Source organism: Wyeomyia smithii, chromosome 2 (genome assembly GCF_029784165.1).
Source record: "Wyeomyia smithii strain HCP4-BCI-WySm-NY-G18 chromosome 2, ASM2978416v1, whole genome shotgun sequence".
Taxonomy (NCBI): domain Eukaryota; kingdom Metazoa; phylum Arthropoda; class Insecta; order Diptera; family Culicidae; genus Wyeomyia; species Wyeomyia smithii.
Genome location: NC_073695.1, coordinates 13,627,587 through 13,644,034, shown reverse-complemented (window position 1 = coordinate 13,644,034; position 16,448 = coordinate 13,627,587). Strand labels below are relative to the sequence as shown.

The window sequence follows — 16,448 nt, the reverse complement described above, 5'->3', positions numbered from 1 at the left end:
TGCATTGAAGTGCTTTAAGCTTATGCTAAGGTGATTGTTTCATTTACGTATTCCCAGAAATGGCATCTTCCACAAACAGAAGCAAGAGTTCCGATTCGTTGGAGAAAATTACAACGGATAGCTTGATTAACATAATAAAACTCGGTCGTATATCTTTTTACGAGAAGTATTCATACACTTGCTTGTTTGGTTTGTCTAGCAACCTTAGGTGGATATATAAAATACACCATGGTACAGCAATTAGCAGCAGTTAGTAGGCAAGCATATGAAATACCCACAAATATTGTTCTCCTTCTCCTGTTGAATGTTACTTAAGAGTATATCACAATTATTTATTGCTTCTGTGAAATCTCTTTATTCGAATGGTAACATTGTACAGAAATTGTTTGAGTATTATTTTGAGCAATCGCAAAAATCCTCGAAATTCCTTGACGATGCCCTTTATGAGGTTTGGCACAACTGCAACTTTTCGCTTGACATTTTCTTGAAACTTTCAACAGATTTAGCTTCCTCAAACAATCTCGTGCGTAGTACTTTTCTTATAGAATGAGTGTTGCAATCAGTATGAATTTTGTGAAGCACATGAATTATGGTTTAACGAAAAATGCGTGGAAACAGAAAATCATGCAAAAGTAAATTTGGTTGCTTCGAGGATTGTTTAAAATAATATTAGCAAAGGGTTGCCATATTTGTTGCTTTTCTCTGGATTCCGATCGAAATGATGATGAGATTGCTTTTGATGGAAATGTAGAACAAGAAAAAATATATTTTGGTTAAGTTGTAAGCTTTATTCCAATTTCATGGCATTGCACGCCAAACAACAGCGAAGCCAGTTTTGCAATGAGTACTCAACCTTGGAGCAGAGTTTCGATATTAACTTTGTGCTCTATAGTTTCTGTATCGTAAACAGTCGGACAAAACTCTACTCATTATCGATTGTAACTTTAATTTCACTTGTTTGTTTGACTTCTTGCTAAGAATTAAAGCGACTGTAACAAAAGATTTTTGACCAGACACTACAACTTATTGATCTTACAATGCGGCCCACTACTCGAAGCGATTGTTGGAGGAGATGGAGGAGCTGAATATCGATGTGGTCCAAATCGGCAAATCCGCCCAACGTCCTTCAACTGCGGCCCATCGGGAATTTCTGGGCAAACCTGAAGCGTAAGATCTACTCAAATAATTTTGTCCCGAAAGGATTTGATGAATGAAACAGAGTGAAAACTGAAAACTATGCCTATACGCATGTTTTTGTCCACCATGGCAAATGTTCCTGTAAATTTTCCAACAGTAGGGTGGCAATGGGATGTATGGAAAAAATGTTATCATCAAATTCGAAGAATCGACATGTAAGTTTTGTTAGTTTGCGAAAAATTATAACCTGTGCAAAATTTCAGCTTAATCAGACATTATTAAGGAGTGCCTCAAAGTGCTCAACATTTTGGTGTTTTGAGCCTCGAAAACTAATATCCCTAATTAAATGTCAATTAATATCCCTAAGATGCCTGAAATGGTTGGCGAATGGTTGGACACGTGTCACTTGAGATCCTATTGTGGTCATTCACCTCTGTCCAGCAACTCCTATCCCAACCTCCACGTGGTGCCGACCGGGATACGAGTAACCCCAGCGGAGATCGGGTAACCAACCCCCGGTGGAAACTTTGGTCGTATGCTGACTGGGAAGGGGGAACGTACGCGGCTGTTTCCCCATGTTAAAGGCGGCGTACAACAGCGTCTGATCCGGAGCGGGCGGCTGAATCATGAAACACGGTGCCTCGCCAGCTATATCAAAGACGGCAGCCCCGTTGCGAGACTAGGTATCGCAGCCCTAGGAAGGCAGCATACCGAATATTAAATACTACGAACAATCCAGATATAAATACGAAACGAAATAATCGGCATGGACCTAGGCGAACGAAAAAGAACAACGATTATTGGAAACTCGGTACTTGGAATGTAAGGACTCTACTCGAACCGGCACGTGCAGGCATCCTGGCTAGAGAGCTGCGGAAGGTGAATATGGAAGTTGCAGCTATCCAAGAGGTGCGGTGGCCGAAATCGGGTGAACGTGAATTCCGGGCAGTAGATCCTATTGCGAACACTTCATTTAAGTACCACATCTGCTATAGCGGCGGAATGAAAGCAGAAAGAGGAGTTGGTTTCGTGCTAATTAAAAAACAGATGAAGCGTGTCATTAGATGGAGGCCGATCAGTGACCGTATATGCGTGTTGAAAATTAAGGGCAAATTTTTCAACTACAGCCTAATAAATGTGTACGCACCGACCAACGAGAAACCCGATGACGAAAAGGAGGAGTTCTATGAGCTCCTGGAAAAGACATACAATGAGTGCCCAGGACACGATATAAAGATTGTCATCGGAGATGCAAATGCACAGGTCGGGCAGGAAGACTTCTTCCGCCCCGTAACTGGTAAGGAAAACTTCCACTCTACTACGAACGACAATGGCCTGAGGCTTGTTAATTTCGCTGCAGCTAGGGGGATGGCTATCTGTAGCACTTATTTTGCACGCCGAAACATACGTAAGCACACCTGGATGCACCCTAATGGGGAGCTTTGGTCTCAAATTGACCACGTTCTGATTGATGGACGGCACTTTTCAGACGTTACAGACGTGAGGTCGTTCAGAGGACCGAACGTTGACTCGGATCACTATCTTGTAGTAGCCAAAATCCGCGCCCGGCTGTCCAACGTGTTGAAATCCAAGGCAACGAGGAGGATGCAGTTGAACATCCAGCGGCTATCAACCGAAGGAGGGGCTGCAGAGTACTCGCAGAAGGTTGATGAACGGACTGAGGAAAAAGTTGAAGGGAACCTGAATGAACAGTGGAGGTACATCCACAGTTCGATCAGCACTACAGCGCGAGAAGTGTTGGGTACAACTGCGGCAGCTGCGTCCAATGAGTGGTTTGACGCTGAGTGCCAGCGAGTGACGGAGGAGTAGAACCGCGCCAGGGGTCACATGTTGGCCACGGCTGTGACTTGTCAGAGCGTGGGTAGATATCGAGATGCTAGAGCCGCTGAAAAGAGACTCCATCGCCGGAAGAAACGACAGCATTGGGAGCGTATTCTTGCGAAGGCGGAAGGTTGCTTTTCCAGGCACGATGTGAGGAGCTTCTACAAGAAGGTCAATGGAATCTGGAATCGAAACGTGTCAGCCCCTGTCATGTGCAACGATAGGGAGGGGAACCTGATAACCGATAAAACAGAGGTGGCCAGGCGTTGGAAGGAACACTTCAGTGTGCTGTTGAACGGTGAGGGAAACCATGGAGTCGAAAGGAGCAGGATGCGGTTTTCGAAGGGGACGCTCCACGACGGACCAAATGTTTACCTTGCGACAAATCCTCGATAAATTTCGAGAATTCAACTTGCAGACGCACCATGTGTTCATAGACTTCAGGGCAGCGTACGATTCAGTTAAGAAAAATGAATTATGGCAGATTATGCTCGAACATGGCTTCCCAACAAAGCTGATTAGGCTGATACGTGCCACCGTTGAAGGTTCTACATCAAGCGTCAGGATAGCCGGTGAGATATCGGACTCTTTCGTGACGTTAGATGGTTTGAAGCAGGGTGACGGGCTGTCGAACTTATTGTTCAACATCGCATTGGAAGGTGCTATACGGAGGGCTGGCGTGCAGAGAAGCGGCACCATCATTACGAAGTCGCACATGCTTCTAGGTTTTGCGGATGATATCGACATCATTGGTAGCAACCGTAGAGCTGTGGAAGAGGCCTTCGGACCTCTCAGGAGGGAAGCTACGACTACCACGCACGAGGTGGCTGGCAGAGTGCGTGGTAGTCCGTCGGAGGTTGGTGCTGCCGTGGTGCTAGATGAGGAAACATTTGAAGTAGTCGACGAATTTATTTACCTGGGAACATGAGTGACATGTAACAACGAGGTTAGCCGTGAGATAAAGAGGTGGATAGCAGCCGCAAACAGGGCCTTTTACGGATTACGTAACCAGCTAAGGTCCCGCAGTCTGCGAATCCGGACTAAACTTGCACTCTAGAAAGCACTGATTCTTCCGGTGGCTCTCTACGGCCATGAATCATGGATGCTGAAAAAGGCTGGCGAGCTCTTGGTGTTTTTGAGCGTAGGATTTTGCGTTCAATCCTTGGCGGCAAACTAGAAAATGGTGTTTGGCGCAGACGCATGAACCATGTAGTGTACCAGGCATACAAATCGAAGGCTATATTTAGCAGGAATCCCGATGGAGGTCGTCGACTTCGGGGTAGACCCCGTACTCGTTGGATGTGTGCTGTCGACGAGGATGCACGCGAAATAGGTGTTAGGGGCGATTGGAGGATAGCAGCCCAAGACCGAGGGACATGGCGACGCATTCTGGATTCGGCACTGGATCGATAATCGGTCTGTCGCCTTGAAAGTAAAGTAAGTAAGTAAGATGCCTGAAAAAAATTGAAAGATGCTTAAAAAATTGAAATGATTTACATGTGGTTTGGTGAATCATTTTAATGTTTATTAGGCGCCTTGAACTCGATTTTTTATTAAGGATGTCCTTATTCGAGGGTCAAAACATCAAAACTTTGAGCACGTTGAGGGACCTCTGAATCATTTCCGATTGAGCTGAAATTTCACACAGATCATCTCTCTGGGTCAATTAACAAAATGTACATTGTCAGTTTTAGAAATTTAACATGATCATTTTGGCTGCCACCCTCACCAACAACCTTAAGGGGTTAAGGTGTATAAGGTAGGTTGAAAAATCGATTTTTTTTGCGTTGCATTATCTCAAAGTAAAACATCTCGAGAACATTTTTACAAATTTTTATAAAGATCTGAGCAAAGAGGAGAAAGTTAAAGCGATTTGCAGGGCGTTCAGCCTCGGCCGCATAAGCGGAGCCTCGGAGAGGTGTTTCTCAAAAAATTACTTTGCTGTGTTTACGATTGCAACGAAACTACTGAGCCGATTTTCTTCATCTTTTTTTATGTTCGTTATTAATCCCCCGGCCGTTGAACGATCGATTTTTGATATACGAAGCTTAACTTTGCCGAAAAAAAATTTTCAGTGTAGACTCATATTATTTCGGGAAAAAGGTTCCCGTTTGCACTAAAAACAGTACTCATGGATGGCAACGACTGGCAGGGCACTTCATATTTTGCTTCTCCACAAAAGAAGTGAGCTCCAGGATTAAGTTTATTTCACACACCAAGTTGCTCAAGAAGGTGCTTTTGAGGCTGACAATCAGCGACAAGCGGATGTTAAAGCCGCTCTTCTTTCTGGTGTCGGCCCACTACTCAAAGCGATTGTTGGAGGAGATGGAGGAGCTGAATATCGATGTGGTGTAAATCGGTAAATCCGCCCAACGTCCTCCAACTGCGGTCCATCGAGAATTTCTGGGCACTTTAGTGTAAGATCTACTCATATAATTTTGTTGCGAAAACTGATTAGGGATTGATGAATGAAACGGAGAGAAAACTAAAAAATATGTCTGCATGCATGTTTTGTCCGTCATGGCAAAGGTTCCTGTTAATTTTCCCACAGTAGGGTGACAATGGGATGTATGGAAAAAATGTCTTTATCAAATTCGAAGAATCGACATGTAAATTTTGTTTATTTGCGGAAAATAATGCAAAATTTCAGCTTAATCAGACATGATTTAGGAGTGCCTCAGAGTGCTTAACATTTTGGTGTTTTGAGCCTCGAAAATTAATATCCCTAGATGCCTGAAAAAAAATTAAAAGATGTTCAATTGAAATGATTTACATGTGGTTTGGTGAATCATTTTAATGTTTATCAGGCGCCTTGAACTTGATTTTTTATTAGGGATGTCCATATTCGAGGGTCAAAACATCAAAACTTTGAACACCTGAGGCACCTCTGAATCATTTCCGATTGAGCTGAAATTTCACACAGATCATTTTTTTAGGTCAATAAACAAAATGTACATGGTCGGTTTTAGAAATTTGACATGACCATTGTGGCTGCCACCCTAACTAACAGTGTTAAGGGGTTATATACCTTTCTAAGTTGAAAAATTGATTTTTTTTGGATTGCGTTATCTTAAAGTACAACATCTCGAGAAGATTTTAACAAATTTTTATAAATATCTGAGCAAAGAGGAGCAAGTTAGAGCGATTTGCAGCGCGCCCAGCCTCGGCCGCGTAAACTAAACTTAAAACTTTATACGCCTTTATCTCGGAAAGGTGTTTTTCAAAAAATTACTTTGCCGTGTTTACGATTGCAGCGAAACTACTGAGCCGATTTTCTTCATTTTTGAATTCCCCGGTCGAAGATCGTTTACCGTTTCCCGTTTACACGGTCACTGTCACACTAAAAACAAAATATATATGAAAACGATCGTTCAGATACCCAACACACTTCTAAACTAATGAAAAATTAAAGTTTTTTGATACCAGTTGATATGCTGCGTCGCTATTGTAAACACCGCAAACCTCTGCCAAAAACAAATCGTTTCAGGGAAAGGGCCATTACTAGCTAAATTCTTGGTATTTCTTGTTGAATAACTGAACTTTCAGAAAATTATTACTTGTATGCATTAGAAAAGGTGCTACGCGCTTTAAAAAATATCAAAACTTTTTTCTTTTTTCTGAGTACACCATTCGATTCGTTATGACGTCCAGAATCTCTGGTCAAAATTTAAAAATCATCGTACGCTTCATTTTTGAGTAATGCTCTTTTGAAGGTCGTCAAGTACAAAAAAGTGATTTAACAACGACGGAATATTTATTGTAAAGCACGTTTTTTAACCAACATTTCATGAAACAACTTCCAAATAGTTTCTATACATTCCAAGTATTATATTTCAAGACATTAACAATTGGTGAAAGGATTTATTTGAAAATTCCACAGTGCACAGTGGTCTAAACTCGAAAAATCGTGATCGTTTTAGATTTTACTGTGAAAAATTGATTTTATGTACTCAATGTATTCAGCAAAATTGTTCATAGAACAAGGCCTTACTTTTGGCGTTTTTGGTTTTTTGATCAATCCACCTAACAGTTAGATAAAAATAATATTTTACCACGTGGACAGTTGTTTGTGTGAAATGTCCACGGTCCATACAAAATTTTAAGAATTTATCTGAGCAGTTGACCACGGAGGGAGGGGGGGGGGTTGTAAATCGTTTAAAATCTGTCCACGTGGTATGTGGATTGCTCCTTACTCAAAAATGTACCGTACGATGATTTTAAAATTTTGACCAGAGATTCTGGACGTCATAACGAATCGAATGGTGTACTCAGATTCTTTGATGCATTATTTTTATAATAACGGTCTGTGGGAGCACTGTGACATGTGAAAACACGTAACAAGCAACAAGAGTTTACAACTGGTTTGTTTATTTATGGTTTTCGAAAGTTGGATTGAATGGATTTGAAACGCTTGATTTTAATTTTTTTTCATCAATCATTTTCTCGTGGTTGCTGTTTGCTGGATAGTACTTTCTTATTTCTATTTTCGCTTTGAGATTCACAGTTTATTATTTTTGATGTCTAATTCCGATAAAAGTTGGATTTCAAAATTTTGATTTCAATTTTATAATTCGATTTCCAATATATGTTGGGAAAATGGTGCCTGAGATCAAAATGGTTTCTTCCGCAAGATTGTAGACCGTAAAACTACAATTGTTGAGAAAAATGTAAAAAATGAATAGGAAAATATGGATTATGGATAATTTGATAATGGTAAAGAGCTGAATTTAACAAAGAAAGAAATGTTAATTCGAAAAAAAAACTTTTTTCAATTTACTGAAACTGTTTCAACTGTTTTCAACTTGAATGTAATTATTATTTTTTGCTATTTTTTTGATTTGAATTTCGATTTTGAATTTTATTTTTATGATTTTAAATTTTCATTTATGGCTTCGAAACGTGAAGTTAAAATTTGGCGATGAACCAATTTTCCTCTTATTTGTGTTTACTGATGTGCTATGCATTGTCACTTCAGAGATGGCAACACAATTTTTTGTCACCTCATCTCTCATACGTGGATGAACTAAAAAAAGAATTAATGATGCTTGTATTACTAGAAGTGTCGAGTACGAGCTTTATTATGTTTTACGTTGCAGGTTTGGGATGTATATGCTAATTATTTTATTCACGTTATAATATTTCAAAGCACATCTGTTGAAGCAACATTATTAACACTGTTTTTTCACCAAGCAACTTTTTATCATTTTGAATGCTTAAATAGCAAAACAAGAAAAGCGCGCTTCCAGTGATTAGTATCTCAGTAACGTGGCAAAAACCGAGTGACTGTCAGTTCAGATAATCCAATTATACCATCACGCTTGAATAAGACATTTATTAAACCGTTTCCTGGAAGTTTAGCGGAAACTCTTCTCGTTAGTGGCTTGAACAGTTGGTGGTGATTTCCAGATTAAATTTTGAATGTTTCAAGTTTGATTTCAGCTTTCTAGAAACTTGGTGTTTGACGATGATTGCGATTTGTAGACTTTTTTTACTCACTTAATAACACTACCAACGAATGCTCGGTGATTGAAACACTGCTCAACTTTTTTTCTTCTGTAAACTTTTCACACTTACACTTTACGTGCAGATTCAAACGACTTTATAACAATAAACTCCAGACTATAACTGAAATGCACCAGTCTTTATTGGATGCCCGCTAAAACTTCGACCGGGCTGACGGGCAGCTCGCGAAATAAAAAAGCAAAAGTAGCGTTCGATTTTCTCAATTTTATTTTTACATTTCGCTAGAAATCACCGCAGCCTTGATACCGATACTCATGCACAGACACACATAGAAACAACTCACAAGAACATGTAAAAGCAAGCGAAAAGTCAAAGAAAGGAAAAACACTTTGAAAATATTGTTCCCTTAGTTGTTTTTTTTTTTCTCTTCTTTCAGTCCAACGATAATCGGTTGCGCGACATGTCGTTCTGCGGGTGTAAGTCTACAGTCTGGGCGATCCGGACGGTGTGAAAATCAACCGGCAACTGAAGCACGCACGACGTTTTCACGTCGTTCAACGTCTTAAGGCGGAGAAATTCCTTCGGTTTATTGCGACCGAAGACTGATTGAAAATACTTTACCGGTCGATGATGGTTGCATCGTATCGGCCAATGTGAAGCGGTTTTTCGATCATTGCAAAGGATTCATGGAGAACTTCAGTATATTTAAACCATGCGTCCCCGTACTTGGTTCAGGTGATGGAGACGCTCGGTTTTCGAATGATTGTTTTAGATTTTTGCTATGAATTGTTAGGTAAATATACCTAATATATAGTTATTATTATTGAAACCATTTAAATTGAAATAACAACTCACTAAGTTATCCACCTTTTAAGCAAGAAGAGCTAACTGAGTGTAAACATCTCCTGGGAAAGCACTGTTTCTGACAGGAGAGACAGCTACAACGTGTTCCTGTGGGGACTTCTGCTTGGGGCGGGCTTGTCCTAGCCAGAGATAATAAATTCCATCATGATTTGCTAAGTGACAACCACTCCTGCGACTGTTGAATATTTAATTTTTTGCAGAGTTGAAATTTCGCTATCTATCTGCTTCTTGGCATGTTCCATTAGGAGTTGATATCTGAAACATCGGATTAGAAAACAAAAGAAGACGATCTCCGCAATCTAGTTATAGATTCTTGTACCTTGTATGTTTTTTGGATGATTTTCCAACAGTTAGTTATTATTGAGAGCAGTTCAATATATTGTGTGCCGGAGGCACAGAGCACACTCTACTCTATCAAATGTCAAACTTTCTGAAACAGAGTGACATAAAATGTTTCGCTCAGTCTTGTGCAGTTTTCTATTCAGCACCTGATGGCGGTGAGAAAATTTCATCCGGATTCTATAGTGATAACGCAGTTATAGTAGTCGTTTTTCCGCCAACCTAACAAATAGCACCATACTTCAGTCTTGTTGTGGCATCTGTCGGTGAGGATATTCGAGCCTCAATCGAACAGAAGCAGTGCCATCCTAGGCAACTGACTACTGTTCGTTACCGAACCACAATGACGGTGGAAACCTGCTACAGAAATATGTTGTCTGACGCCATTCCGGAGCGCGCAGCGGGCGAGGTGAATTTTCTCACACCTTAACTTTTCATCGCTATTTGAATAAAGAATTTATTGCTCACCCTCCTTTCCTTTTGGTTCATTCCCGCCTATGAGTATCAATTTTGCAAAGCAATTTCACAGTTGGTCAATAGCTCTCCAGCAAATAGCTTATTGACGTCAGCAGTACCTATTGTAATTCAATTGATTTCTTTTTGTTCCGGTACGAAAAAAAGCCGCTATGGAGACAAATCCAATCGTTTTCTCAGACTATCGCACAAGGAAGCTGCCGCTGCAGTCATCCAAGCTTCTATTCAATGAAAAAATGTATATTTTCTTCGCAGTAGGAAACCTTCCTAGAGCGCAGGGTTTCTTCCGGAGGTAGAGTGCTTTACAATTGAATTTTTGTCGCACATTGCTATTCAATTCGTAAACCTTCAGGGAAAAAGTTGGCTCGTAAGGGAAAAGTTGTCATTTTTATCTTGGTAAAACACGGATGCGATTATTCGATTTGTATGAATAATGAATTTAGGACGATTTCTACAAAAGTTTTTTGAACCAATAAAACGAAATTGGTTTTTTGTGTACCTTTTTGTACTGCATTCTTACGCAGAAATGAAAAAAATGCAGTTGGAAATATGGCATTCAAATTTATGAAAAAGTTGTGCTCCTAAGACCCAAAACAAAACAGTTGTTACGCTTTGGATAAAACAATTAGCTTCAAGATGATTTTTAAAGTTATTGCAACGAAAACTTTTCCACCAGGTCTCTGATTGACATTCTTAGGAGCAGTCTGTAAACACATTATAGCCACACGGATAAAGAAACGCGTGATAAATTTAGTGAATTCCAATTATCTGATTGAATTGTTTCTCCTCCAACCATCTTCCGATTTCGATTAGTTATCTACGCTGTAATTTATTTGGTTAACTGGTGAGAAGCAATTAACACTTTGGCTCGCAGCACGGCCTGCATCCAATTAGTGGAGGAAAAATTTGACCTGCTTTCCCAGCAGCGAGCGCCGTCACTCGGTGCCAATGATAATATTGTTCTTCACTATGCTGTGGGATCGACATTCGGTCGATCCATTAACAATTGGCACGTTTCGAGTTTGCGAATCTAGTCCCAATAATGTTTTCGCAGTAGATCTTAATTTACGTTGCATATATGTTGATTGATTTATTTGATTGTTGCGTGTGAACAATCAACAGACGGTAGAACAACATTGTTGTTGTTTCAATACATGATAGATACGCGTCTAGATTCGATTTAAATCCAAGGTTATATTGTCACGTTCTTTTATTATTTTTTTCAAGAGATGAAAAAAATAATGGGCACAGTTTCAATTACGGGCTAACCGCCATCGAAACTGTTTACACTATTTGCCGGGGCGAAATGAATTATTCAACTTGAGCTTCATCCAGCATTCCTCGTCACGGATACCGAGACGGGGATGGATGATGCGCTACGGTGTATTCTCGGATTTGCTGCCGGGTTTAAGCCACGCAAATATTATGCGAAATACAGTGTCGGATCTCCTCGCAGCCCGCCAAAGTGTGCCGATTTTTCGCCGGCCTATAGTCCTTGACGTGTTTGAATGAAACATTTCACTTCAGAAGGTCAAAAGTAGGTTCGGTCTATTCCATCCAATCTAAGGTGATATTAATGGTACTGATGAAACCTTTGTACTGTTGCTCGTAGAATTGTTTCATTTGTTAGAAATATGCTTTCTGAGAATTGCGAAATGATACGCTGGAATGACTTGATATAATTTGGTTGCCTGGAAAGTGGCTCTTACTTAATAGACATTTTCATACAAACAGAGTTTATTAACTCTCAATAGCTCTCAATATTTATTTTTCTGTGCATGGATTTTACTTCAACTTTTTCGGAAATTTTTAAATGTTGAATGTTTTAAATGTCCGAAGGCCAAAAAATCTTAATTTTCATAAGTTTTGTTCCGAGCTATAACACAAGATTTATAATTGGATTGAAAAATTTTATTGTACTGTTAAAAATTTAAAACCCATAAGTGACACTGATGGTTCTTACAACAAACTTTTTCACGCACCGTCAAAAGAATTCTAAATCAAGAATAATGGAGTTCTGGTTGAAGAAAGTGCATTGAAAACATAATTTTCATATGTGCCTTTTGTCTTTATTGAATGTGTATAGTTGAACTGAATCTCCGCAATGAACTCAATTTATCGGCTCATTTCGGTTCTGGATAGGGCAACCAGGTGTGACATCTGTTACAATTTATTAGTGTCATAATTTTGTGAAAAATGAACTGCAAAAAGCTGGTTGTTGCTGTAGTTGAGGAAAAAGATCCATTCAAGTTTCAAAAGTTTGGTGTTCATAGAACGTTGATTGGAAAATAAACAAGCTCCACATTTTTCCATAAACAAGCATTAGTCTCTCTCAACTACGCTAGAATAGGCAAAATAAAATCAAAAGGAAAGTGCTTGTATATTTGCCTTGAGGAAGTTCGCTACGGAGAATAACAATATAAACTAACTTATTTTCGTTTATTCGTTTGAATCCTTGAACTTATATTTCATTGAACTATGAAAGCGAATTATTTTGCCCAAAATATCACTGCATCCAAAACTAATCGGTCCTTGAGATGGCCTTCTCGCGTAAAATAACTTTTTGTGTTTGAATTCCGTTTTTCATAGATTGTATTTGGGATAGGAAACCTATCGATAATTATCGATAGTATCGATAGCTGTCGGCTATCGATGGACTCGTTAAGCTTTCAGCGTTACCGATACTCATTGATATTTTCCACGCATTGGCATTCACACTCCACAATGATGCCAGAACTGAACAACATAAATTGGCCTTTCCTTTGTTGAGAGAAACTTCGATGCTTGTTCGCACTCACACTAAATCCTTTTTATAATTGTTAGAAAATTGAGGGATAATCATTTTCGCTCACTCGAACTTGTACGGACACTTGTGTGTGTAGTTTGGGATGAGCAATATCATAAGTCGGCAGTGGAATGTGATACGATATAGATTGTGGAACAGTACCACCGTCCCCCGTAGTTTAATTGGTCAAAACACCATTGCGGAGACAGGGAGATTGCGGGTTCAAGTCCCGTCGGGATGCGGTATGTTTTTCCAAATCTGTATCATATTTCCAGTTTGCTTATTTTTCGCTCTCCCTACTTCACATAGTGTCTGCTTAATGAACATTTTGTTGTTTTTCTTCATCTGATTTCAGCTGTCAAACTACCGAATATCATCGATATTCGCCACGAACAGTCATCGGGCGCGGACGCGTTTTCATTTCGCTCCGCAATTTAACTTGTATTTTTATTTTTTTTTATTTTTCCACCTTGACGGCGTCGCGAGTGCACGTAAGCAACAATTTATTTATTTATAAACAATCTTTGACCGTCGCGCTACCGCGTGTATCTAACCTTTTCTCGACAATTCGTACTCGCCGCGTAACAATTTTTAATCAGTGCTATGGAAAAGTGTGGCATAACCAACTGTACTTCGACCGACAACCGTTTCCTGTGGAAATGCGAAGGAATATGCAAAAGGCACTTCCACGCTGCCTGCGTAGGAACCCGTAGAAACCAAGAAGAACTACTGCGTTCATTCATGCTGCCCTTATGCATAGAATGCCAGGAACAGCTCATGGACCAACTCCAACTGAAGAAGCTCATCCAGCACCAGAAAATTTTAACAGAAAGTATTGAATCACAAATCAAATCAAATCATTCAATAATCAGTCAACTTCCTAAACTGACTGTAACGCACGACACACTGGACAGTATCAATACACTGCTTTCTGAATTGAAGACGGAAATTAAAAAAGTAAATATCAACACAAACAATGCGTCGGCAAAAACCATAAATCGCATTTCGACGCTGTTCGGCGAACTTGGCCATGACTCCATATCGGACATATCGGACATTAGCAAAGAAAACCGGCAGCACACAAAGAACATACAACAGCACCTGGAAAAAGCATTTACTAATATAGAATCAAAAATTGACAATATGGAACACCAATTAGAAGCTATACAAAATAAGAAAACAAACTGCAGTACAACGGCGCAGGAACTAATTAATGAATTAAAAGCGCTCAAAGAATCGAATTCACTCCAGCCAAAAACAGACAATCATCCCAGTCTGGCTGAAAAACTTCGCCTTTCATTGCCACTTCCAGAATCGGACTCAGAAGAACACCGTACTCCAAATTTCACATCAGGCTGGCGCCTAATTGGCAATAAAAAAGTATGGAAACGCGACTGGACTGAATATGACGCCAGACAGCGTAAAAGACGCATGCAGGAAAAGCAAGCAGAAAAGGCCGCTCGTAAACGTATGCAGCAACGCAAACGTCAGCAGGAAAACTCAAACCCTATCAGCATAAGTAACACCTATAAACACGGAATAAACCATTTCGCCTGCAACTCAAAAAAAAACTCAAATTGCTGAAATGCCAAAACAACCACTACCCTCGGACAAAGACCTCCTGGCAGCTGCACGCGTTCAATTTGCTGGGCCGCCGAATTCAGACATAACATCAAAATTTATAAATTTCCAAAAAGGCGAAACTATCAACCCATATCGGACAGAAAAAAATGCAACTAACAATGAAAATTCTGCACCGGCTCCTGCCAGCAACGCCAGCATACAATCAGCACCGCAAGACAGCCAATTTGAACTTGACCCCATGCGTCCACCAATCGTCCGACTTACGCAGCAATCATCGAATGGCGACGAGCGCTTATTGAAGGCTAGACTCCGCGACCCAAAAGTTATGCATATTACACGCCTATATCTCGCATACATGAAGGACCAACCATCATCTGTATGCGTAGGAGGAATGACACCAACCAGTATAAGAATGCTTCTCGCATCCGAAGGACTGCCGACATCTCCAGAACAACTCCAACGCGTCTTTATTGAAGTCCATCAGGAATATGGACTCACGCCAGCCGAATCAGTAGCCGACCTTCAATCATATCGTCATTTTTTATCAAATGAACGCACGCACCGTCTTCAACAACTTCGCGAAAGTGTAAATAAATTTAGTACAAATTTTCGCAAGTAAGGACGCCCTCTTCTGAGGCAGAACCATCATATTTAAACATAAGTAATAACTTGACTAACACTTCTTCGCTTCCTCGACAGAATGCGACTGAAATTCTTATCTATTGTCAGAATTTCAATCGCATGAAAAGCCCAAGCAAAATGAAAGAAATTCAACAAAATCTATTGTCGTCATCTTTTAAAATAATTTTAGGAACTGAAAGTAGCTGGGACGAAAGCGTAAGAAGCGAAGAAGTATTTGGAACAATTACAATGTATTCCGGCACGATCGGAATTTGTCTGCCAGTCAAAAAAAGTCAGGCGGTGGAGTCCTCATAGCCATTAATGTAGACTTTACTTCTGAAGAAATAATATCCGACAAATATAAAGAATTTGAACACGTATGGGCCAAAGCATTTATTGCTGGCGAAGAACATATCTTCTGTTCCGTGTACTTTCCACCGGAACATGCTCATAAACATTCGTATGAATTATTTTTCAAAACTCTAGAATCTATTATGTCTAACATGAAACCAGAAGTAAAACTGCATGTCTATGGCGACTTCAACCAACGTAATGCAGACTTTATTGTAGACATTGAAAATGAATCTATCTTACTCCCAGTCGTAGGCGAAAACGAAACACTGCAGTATCTTTTTGGCAAATCCTCAGAACTCGGTCTATATCAAATCAATCATGTCAAAAACAAACAAAATGCTTATTTAGACCTATTATTCACAAACTGCACAGAAGACTTCGGTGTAGATGCATCATTGACTCCCATCTGGAAAAATGAAGCATTCCACACAGCAATTGAATATTCAATAGTAATGAATAACACTTCGTACCCCAGCGACTGCGAGTACGAGGATGTACCGGAATACCACAAAACTGACTTCGAACAAGTCAAACGTAGACTTCGCATAATGAATTGGCGTAGTATAATTTGTAAAGAAGGAAATGTCAACGAAGAAGTAACAATATTTTATGAAATAATTAATCAAATTATATCAGAAAATGTACCTCTAAAGAAAAGAAGACGAACGAACACCAACAAATATCCAGTCTGGTTTAATCCACAATTGAAGAACCTAAAAAATAGAAAACAAAAAGCACATAAAATATACAAAAAAGACAACAATAGCGAAAATCTTCAAAATTACCAAGAAATTTGCTGTCAACTTGACGCAGCCATTAAAATTGCACATGAAGAACATAATCGTAAAATCGAACATCAAATCAAGTCTTGCCCTAAGAACTTCTTTGATTACGTAAAAACCAAACTAAAAAGTAACAAATTTCCATCACGAATGCATCTTGACAGTAATGTAGGACAAACTAGTAATGAAATATGTAGTCTTTT

The 16,448-nt window shown here is 39.7% G+C and overlaps 1 protein-coding gene across 7 annotated transcripts in view; it reads right to left on the bottom strand.

The window, feature by feature from the left end:
* The window catches only part of LOC129725712 (trifunctional nucleotide phosphoesterase protein YfkN), an 82,957-nt gene that overhangs the window by 47,115 nt on the left and 19,394 nt on the right, over positions 1-16,448 (bottom strand). For 2 of the 7 annotated variants that reach the window (XM_055681809.1, XM_055681816.1), the window contains exon 2: positions 16,109-16,176. The exons of 3 other annotated variants lie outside the window; for them this stretch is intronic. The gene's annotated coding sequence lies outside the window, so the exon portion shown is untranslated. Of the gene's footprint in view, positions 1-8,475; positions 8,839-16,108; positions 16,177-16,448 lie in introns of those variants that run through there. 2 more of the 7 variants (XM_055681813.1, XM_055681819.1) reach the window with 2 other exon arrangements.